The sequence below is a fragment of the Littorina saxatilis genome, linkage group LG14 (assembly GCF_037325665.1).
Source record: "Littorina saxatilis isolate snail1 linkage group LG14, US_GU_Lsax_2.0, whole genome shotgun sequence".
NCBI classification, from domain to species: Eukaryota; Metazoa; Mollusca; class Gastropoda; order Littorinimorpha; family Littorinidae; genus Littorina; species Littorina saxatilis.
Window position 1 is genome coordinate 8,272,803 of NC_090258.1, and position 7,500 is coordinate 8,280,302.

General features: G+C 42.3%; 1 long non-coding RNA gene across 1 annotated transcript in view; it reads right to left on the bottom strand.

Moving 5' to 3' along the window:
* Positions 1 to 7,134: 7,134 nt before the first annotated feature.
* Positions 7,135 to 7,500, bottom strand: part of LOC138947045 (uncharacterized) — a 49,974-nt gene continuing 49,608 nt past the window's right edge. Inside the window, exon 3 of the long non-coding RNA XR_011449531.1 lies at positions 7,135 to 7,281. This is a non-coding gene — a long non-coding RNA (uncharacterized lncRNA). The remainder of the gene's footprint in view (positions 7,282 to 7,500) is intronic.

The window sequence follows — 7,500 nt, forward strand, 5'->3', positions numbered from 1 at the left end:
TGATATCCCCAAGGACCCCGTGAGGTCTCCGTGCATACGCCGAGCATACGCAGTGACATCTCCGTGAGGTCTCCGGATCCGTGCAAGCGCCGCCGACTACCACTGCGTCCATACTGCGCGCCAACGGAGCTCTTGTGGCGCTGTAGGAGACCTTACTGCGCTGCTACGGCGACCCTACGGCGTTCCTACCACGCGCATTTCAGAACGCCGAGCGACGGCGCGTACTTTGTGCATGTTCAAAGTGCGCGCTGTTGCATGGCGTTCTTGGTGACCCCACCACGTCAAATGGAGATGCCACCGCGTTGCTCCGGCGCTGTAGGAGACCCTACTGCGCGCACCTCGGGGCCGGTTCTTCATTTTTCTTGGACGCCGCGGGAACGCTGTGAGAACGCAGCCCTTTTATGACAGGGGTAGTATTTACACTTTATCATTCAATTGTTTTCTCTCAAAAAAACGAACGAACAAGCAAGCAAACACTACTCTAAGTATAGTAAGGTGTGCAATCGTACACGGACTTTATCACTCAAATAAATAAATACATTGTATGTATCCAGAAGCTGTCCAGTGTTGTCATTTTTCTATTGTTCAAAACGAAACAGAAAACAACAACTATATGAACACTTAAAGTTACGACAACAGTTTCATACATTACAGGCCCCTAACTACAATTCAAAGGCCACTAAATAACCAACAACAACACAATGGTAACATTTGTTCGAATCACTGGGACACGTGAATCATAACAAGACAATAGCTGTGGTTAATTTATATAATAAAAAAAAAGTGAAGATTTCTAGGCCATGTTCTTGGATAAATAGAAATTGTTACATGGAAGTCGTAGGACGATGATTATGTGTGACTTTTGGTCCATCTGAAGAATTTTTGTTCTTTTTCATCTGCAGGGATTTTCATACATGTTTCTTATTAAAGAAAAATGCCTTTAACTTGCAATATATGCACAAATCCTGACCAAGGGATACTGTTTTGACTTTTACTTCCCCACCAAACCTCACCTTAAAATATAAGTTTAGAAGATTGCATACAATATCTGTACACAAGACGGCGTATTTAGAATTTGTAGATTTGAAAAGCCCTTTAATTTTGAAGAGTTTGTTTTTCAGCATCTTCAAGGTCGCTTGAAATCTCCTTGAGCTCCATTGGGAATAAACCCAGGAAAATGTCGAGACTCAGAATTACGCGTTTCCATGAGCTATGAATATTCTGATATGAGGATCGAATTAACCCTTCGGCTCGATCCAATCTCTAATGCAACAAGAGGCGAAGCCTTCACGGCTCACGTAAGAAATCGACAAACAGTAACACAAACTCAATCACTCCGTCACACATACACACACACAGTAAGCATACCGTCGCGATATAACCTTGAACGGTTGAAAACGACGTTAAACACCAAATAAAGAAAGAAAGAAACAGTAAGCATAAGTGATACGGTGCAAGAGTGCGAGACACTAGATCTAGATCTGTCTGTCTGTAGCCTACTTACGGGGACACGACTGCCAGATGGCCAGATCGACACTGCGCTTTCGACAGCGCTTCCTCGCGCAGACACTGGAAACACGCTGTGCAGATTAACCTGTAGGAAATCTCCTTTGGTATCTTCTTTATCTATTTTTCTGGAGCTACGAAACCGAACAATGTGAAATCATGAGTCGTCTTCTCCGAATCGGCGAACTGCAGCTCGGTGATAACTGCATGTATCTATACCACAATCCTTCACGCGATCTGACCTAACATTGACCCCTGACCTGGTCTACATACCACACACGACACAAACCAGTCAGCTGTTTTTACCCCCCCAAAACCCCCCACCACCCGTTTTCTTTGGATACACACTTTAACTACATACGTGCCGACGAAATGTTGATCATTGCTTCAATACTTTGAAGCTGTTGCTTGAATAATAACCAAGTAAAATTAGTATTTCGGTGTTCAGTCAAATGTTAAAGTTTCTATCACACACGCACACACGCACGCACGCACAGACAGACAAAGTTTAGCATCGCATAGGCTACACTTACGTGAGCCAAAAATGAGTTGGCCTTAATTTTTACGCCAAAGAGCAGAGCCCAACTGTATGTACATAAAATGAAAAATTACATAATCTAATACCAGGAACATATGTAAAGTGGAAGTTCAGAATCGCGAAATGGCCTCACTTTAAAAAGGAATAAGATGAAGACTTCACTGGTAGGGTGACTGATCGAAATGGACAGTCGCGAACCGAAGTAGACGGGCGCAGTGGCGTAGTGGATAAGACATCGGCCTCCTAATCGGAAGGTCGCGAGTTCAAATACCGGCCGCGGCCGCCTGGTGTGTAAAGGTTGGAGATTTGTCCGATCTCCCAGGTCAACTTATGTGCAGACCTGCTAGTGCCTTAATCCCCTTCGTGTGTACACGCAAGCACAAGACCGAGTGCGCACGGAAAAGATCCTGTAATCCATGTCAGAGTTCGATGGGTTATAGAAACACGAAAATACCCAGCATGCTTCCCCCTAAATCGTCGTATGCTGCCTGAATGGCGGGTTACAAATGGTCATACACTTGTGCAAAAACAGGAATGAACGTGGAAGTTTCTGCCCATGAAAGAAGCAGAAGAAGAAGAAGAAGAAGAAGAAGAAGAACCGAAGAACAGCGCTATGCCAGATCCAGTTGACAATCTCAGATGAGGGCATGGTTGCAAGCAGAACAAGACACTGCCCTCGTTCTGCAGGACTGCAAGAACCTCAGTCCGTTGAGGACATAGACTTGGCCTAGGCCAACGACCCTCCAAGAGAAGCTGCACGGTCCCGTGGAAGCTCTACAAAAGACCACCAGCTTCATTTCCAGAGCTGGACTCCAAGTGTAAAGGCGATCAAGAAGAAGAAGAAGAAGAAGAAGAAGAAGAAGAAGAAGAAGAAGAAGAAGAAGAAGAAGAAGAAGAAAAAGACAAGAACAAGAACAAGAACAAGAAGAAGAAGAAGAAGAACAAGAAGAAGAAGAACAAGAAGAAGAAGAAGAAGAAGAAGAAGTGGGTATGATTGGATCAGGGATTGCACCCACACACAGCATCCGTCTAACAAAAACTTGTGACTAACGACTACGTCTAATTCCACAGCCTGTGGACATTCTGTAATGTGTATTTGTATTTTGACTGGATCCAACTTAACACAAACATGCACATTCTTTAAAACACACTCCTTACCGTGTAAACAGGTCGGCTCCCCATCCCAGATCTGCCAGGCTTGTTTGTTTTGTTTATTTGTTTGCTTAACGCCCAGCCGACCACGAAGGGCCATATCAGGGCGGTGCTGCTTTGACATTTAACGTGCGCCACACACAAGGCAGAAGTCGCAGCACAGGCTTCATGTCTCACCCAGTCACATTATTCTGACACCGGACCAACCAGTCCTAGCACTAACCCCATAATGCCAGACGCCAGGCGGAGCAGCCACTAGATTGCCAATTTTAAAGTTCGAACCCACGACCTCCCGATCACGGGGCGGACGCCTTGCCACTAGGCCAACCGTGCAGGTAGATCTGCCAGGCTGTTACATGGAATAAAACCATCCCTCCACTTGGACACATACCAACAATTACCAGTCTGAGTGTTCTCGGTGCACAGTGGAATTTCTTTGATGATTTGATTTCTTAAAAAGACACTTGTGACTTTTTAAGAAATTAGTTCATACAAAAATCAACTCATCACAGCAAGCAGTCAGGATGTTGCGTTTGAGTATGTGACCCAGCAGAGGGATGACCTTATGCCATGTGAAACCTTGGTCAGATTTGAGATGGTGAGCCTAACAGTTTTCACGAGAAGGAGTGTGCCTTACAGCTTAAGACCGCACCACCCCAGAGCCTACCGATTTTGTTGTGATGAGGATTGAATTAGCCCTTCGAGTGAATCGATCCAACTCAACGCCAAGAAAATGCTCAGGCTCGACTCTCAGAACTTAACATTGCCAGGGGCTATTGATTCTCTGTAAAGATTTGGCGGGTACTATAACTACACACATTACTCCTGCAGCGCTTGCAAGTTCTAACAGTTTTGCTAGAGTATGGCGTGATCATTAGAGCACTGCTTAATCAAGGCAATTTGAATTTCACAATCGACTGCTCTCCCGCATGCAAGATGTCCAGTTTAGGACATGGTTCAACAGAAACATGAAGAAGAAAGTCGCTTGTTCATTTTAGTACCCAATATTGACGGACTGTGTGATGATATCTTCTGCTATGGTCTGTTTCGACAGTGATATCAAAATCTCGACCTCCGGTCTCGATTTAGATATCACTGTCTCGGTCGAGATTTTTATATCACTGTCGAAACAGACCAATAGCAGAAGATATCATCACACAGTCAGTCAATGTTAGATATATTGCTAATTCTTTGGACATTTTGTATTTACTGTAAAGAAATTACAAAAGTATTTGTCTCAGTTTTGGCTGTTCCATATCCCTCCCTCTGATTATTATTTCTTTTTGTTCACTCTTTTCTTGTACTTTTCAGTATTTCAAAATGTCTTTTCTTTCAAAAAGTCTTTAGTCACTTGCTCAACTAAATTCTGGGATCATTACATTTTCATATATATTTGATTGTTTCTAAATGTAGGTGTTTTTGTTTTTGAAGTGGGGAAGCAATAAAGAGGTCGTCGATATCAAAACTGATATCGACGGAAATGTCGTCGATATCACTTTTGCACTGAGCTCAGTTTTGCCCAATTGACCAATGGAAATCCACGTAACATATGAAATAGCAATATTGCTTGTTATTGTCTCAGGTGCCAGGAGAATGGTTCCGAGTAACTCTCACTTACTCTATTACACATGTCGTATGCATGTTAGAGCGCTTACTTCCCTTTGGTTATCAGATGGTTCAACGCAGCTGACTGAATCGTTTTCCACACGACAAAGTCAAGAGAACTATATTCTCTTCCTGTTTGTCTATGTTTGGATTATGAGGCCCCCAGAGCAGATGTTGACTCCATCGCTTGGTTTATTCTTCATTTCGTCACAAAAAGTAGCTTTTCTATGCTGTAATGGCAAAAGACTCTTTCAAACTCTCTGCTCAAACTTTGAGAACTGTGAACCGTTGTTTTCCTTTCGTAGTCTTTTAAAAAACATTTTTATGGATGAAATGTGCGTCTGTTTTAGGTGTTTGTATACGGTACTGGAAGATTAGGCTTTGCCAAAAACCTCTATCCTTTTGTAATAAAGTTCAGTTTCAGTTTCAGTTTCAGTTTCAGAATCACTCGCTCCATCTATTGATCTAGCAGGGCGTAGATTTTGACAGTCATCTGACTGGATCACACATGGCACACATTTTAGCAGTGCATGCCTTCGAATAACAATAATACACACAAAATCAATGGTGACGAGACTTCGCGGCATATGAGAAAATTCGAATTTGTACAAGATACTTTTAATAACATTGTCAAAATGACTAGATAATTCTACCATGTCTCCTTTTTCTTGTTCTGTTTTTTTTTATTGCACAGGATCAAAGCTGATTGTACCGGCAGTGAAAGTAGTCAGCACACAGATAAGACCTTCAAAAAGCCATGTCTATCCATTTCATACTACACAGCGCAGGTTCCTTGTTAATGTCATGTGTTTTACATATAAACACTACACTGAGTTATTGTTGAAAGAGCACAGTGGAGAAACACTCGCTCTAACAAATCCAGCTGATTACAGTTGAATGACTTCGTAGTTGATAAACAAAAAATCTGTTTCGTGGGTTTTTTCAAGAGAAGAAAACCACATAATACGTATATTGAACACTTGTATCCAAGCAGTGCACAGAAGAAGAAAAAAAAAAGAAAAAAAGAAACAAATCACACACCCAAACGTAATCACTTAATTTTGCTTCTTTCTCATTCGCAAAGAAAAACAAGTCGCGTAAGGCGAAATTACTACATTTAGTCAAGCTGTGGAACTCACAGAATGAAACTGAACGTAGTCCGCCGCTAGTGCAAAAGGCAGTGAAAGTAACGAGCCTGTTTGGCGCGGTAGCGGTTGCGCTGTGCTTCATATAGCACGCTTTACTGTACCTCTCTTCGTTTTAACTTTCTGAGCGTGTTTTTAATCCAAACATATCATATCTATATGTTTTTGGAATCAGGAACCTACAAGGAATAAGATGAAAGTGTTTTTAAATCGATTTAGGAAATTTAATTTTGATCATAATTTTTATATTGTTAATTTTCAGAGCTTGTTTTTAATCCAAATATAATATATTTATATGTTTTTGGAATCAGAAAATGATAGAGAATAAGATGAACGTCAATTTGGATCGTTTTATAAAATAATTATTTTTTTACAATTTTCAGATTTTTAATGACCAAAGTCATTAATTAATTTTTAAGCCACCAAGCTGAAATGCAATACCGAAGTCCGGCCTTCGTCAAAGATTGCTTGGCCAAAATTTCAATCAATTTGATTGAAAAATGAGGGTGTGACAGTGCCGCCTCATCTTTTACAAAAAGCCAGATATGACGTCATCAAAGACATTTATCGAAAAAAAGAAAACAAACATCCGGGGATATCATTTCCCGGAACTCTCATGTAAAATTTCATAAAGATTGGTCAAGTAGGTTAGTCTGAATCGCTCTACACACACACACGCACAGACAGACAGACACACACACATACACCACACCCTCGTCTCGATTCCCCCCTCTACGTTAAAACATTTAGTCAAAACTTGACTAAATGTAAAAAGTAGTCCACAGCATCACCTACTCCACCTCAACCCGCTCACAAACATTGTCACAGCCACCGCCGCCCAGAAAATAAGTCCGGCGGAGGCGCGCACGGAAGCGGGCGCGGCCGCCGGATAAAGACAACGATCGTAGATGAATCCATCCGCGTGGCGACACACGTGATCTTTCTCACAGCAGTCTGCGTCATCGATGCACATCTTCCAGTATGGTGAACAGCAGTTGTAGTTCTTGCCGCAGATGAGGTCATCGCGACAGTGGTAGTCGAAGACGCACGGTTCGCCCAGGGTGCTATGACGACAGCGTGGGTTGGTGCCTTCGTGAGCCCGCCAGCAGGACTGGCTGCAGCATTCGTCGTTCGCCACGCATCCCTCATTGGACCAACTGCACGCCAGCGCTGCAGCCAAAAAAGAAACAGAAAATGAATTATAGCAGGATTTCACAAAATACTCCCATTTTTTTAAACAAAATAGTCGGCGACATAATTTGCCATAAAGAATTTTTTTTAGGAATAGTTCGTTGTTTGTCGTACATCCTTCGTTGGACCAACTGCACGCCAGCGCTGCAGCAAAAAAAACAAAAACACACCAGAAAATGAATTATAGCAGGCTCTCACAAAATACTCCCATTTTGGGGAACAAAATAGTCGGCAATTCAACATAATTTGCCATAAAGAAAAAAGAAAAAAAAAGAATAATTCGTTGTTCGTCGTACACCGTTCGTTTGACCAACTGCACGCCAACGCTGCCGCTAAGAAACAAAAATGAATCATAGCAGGATC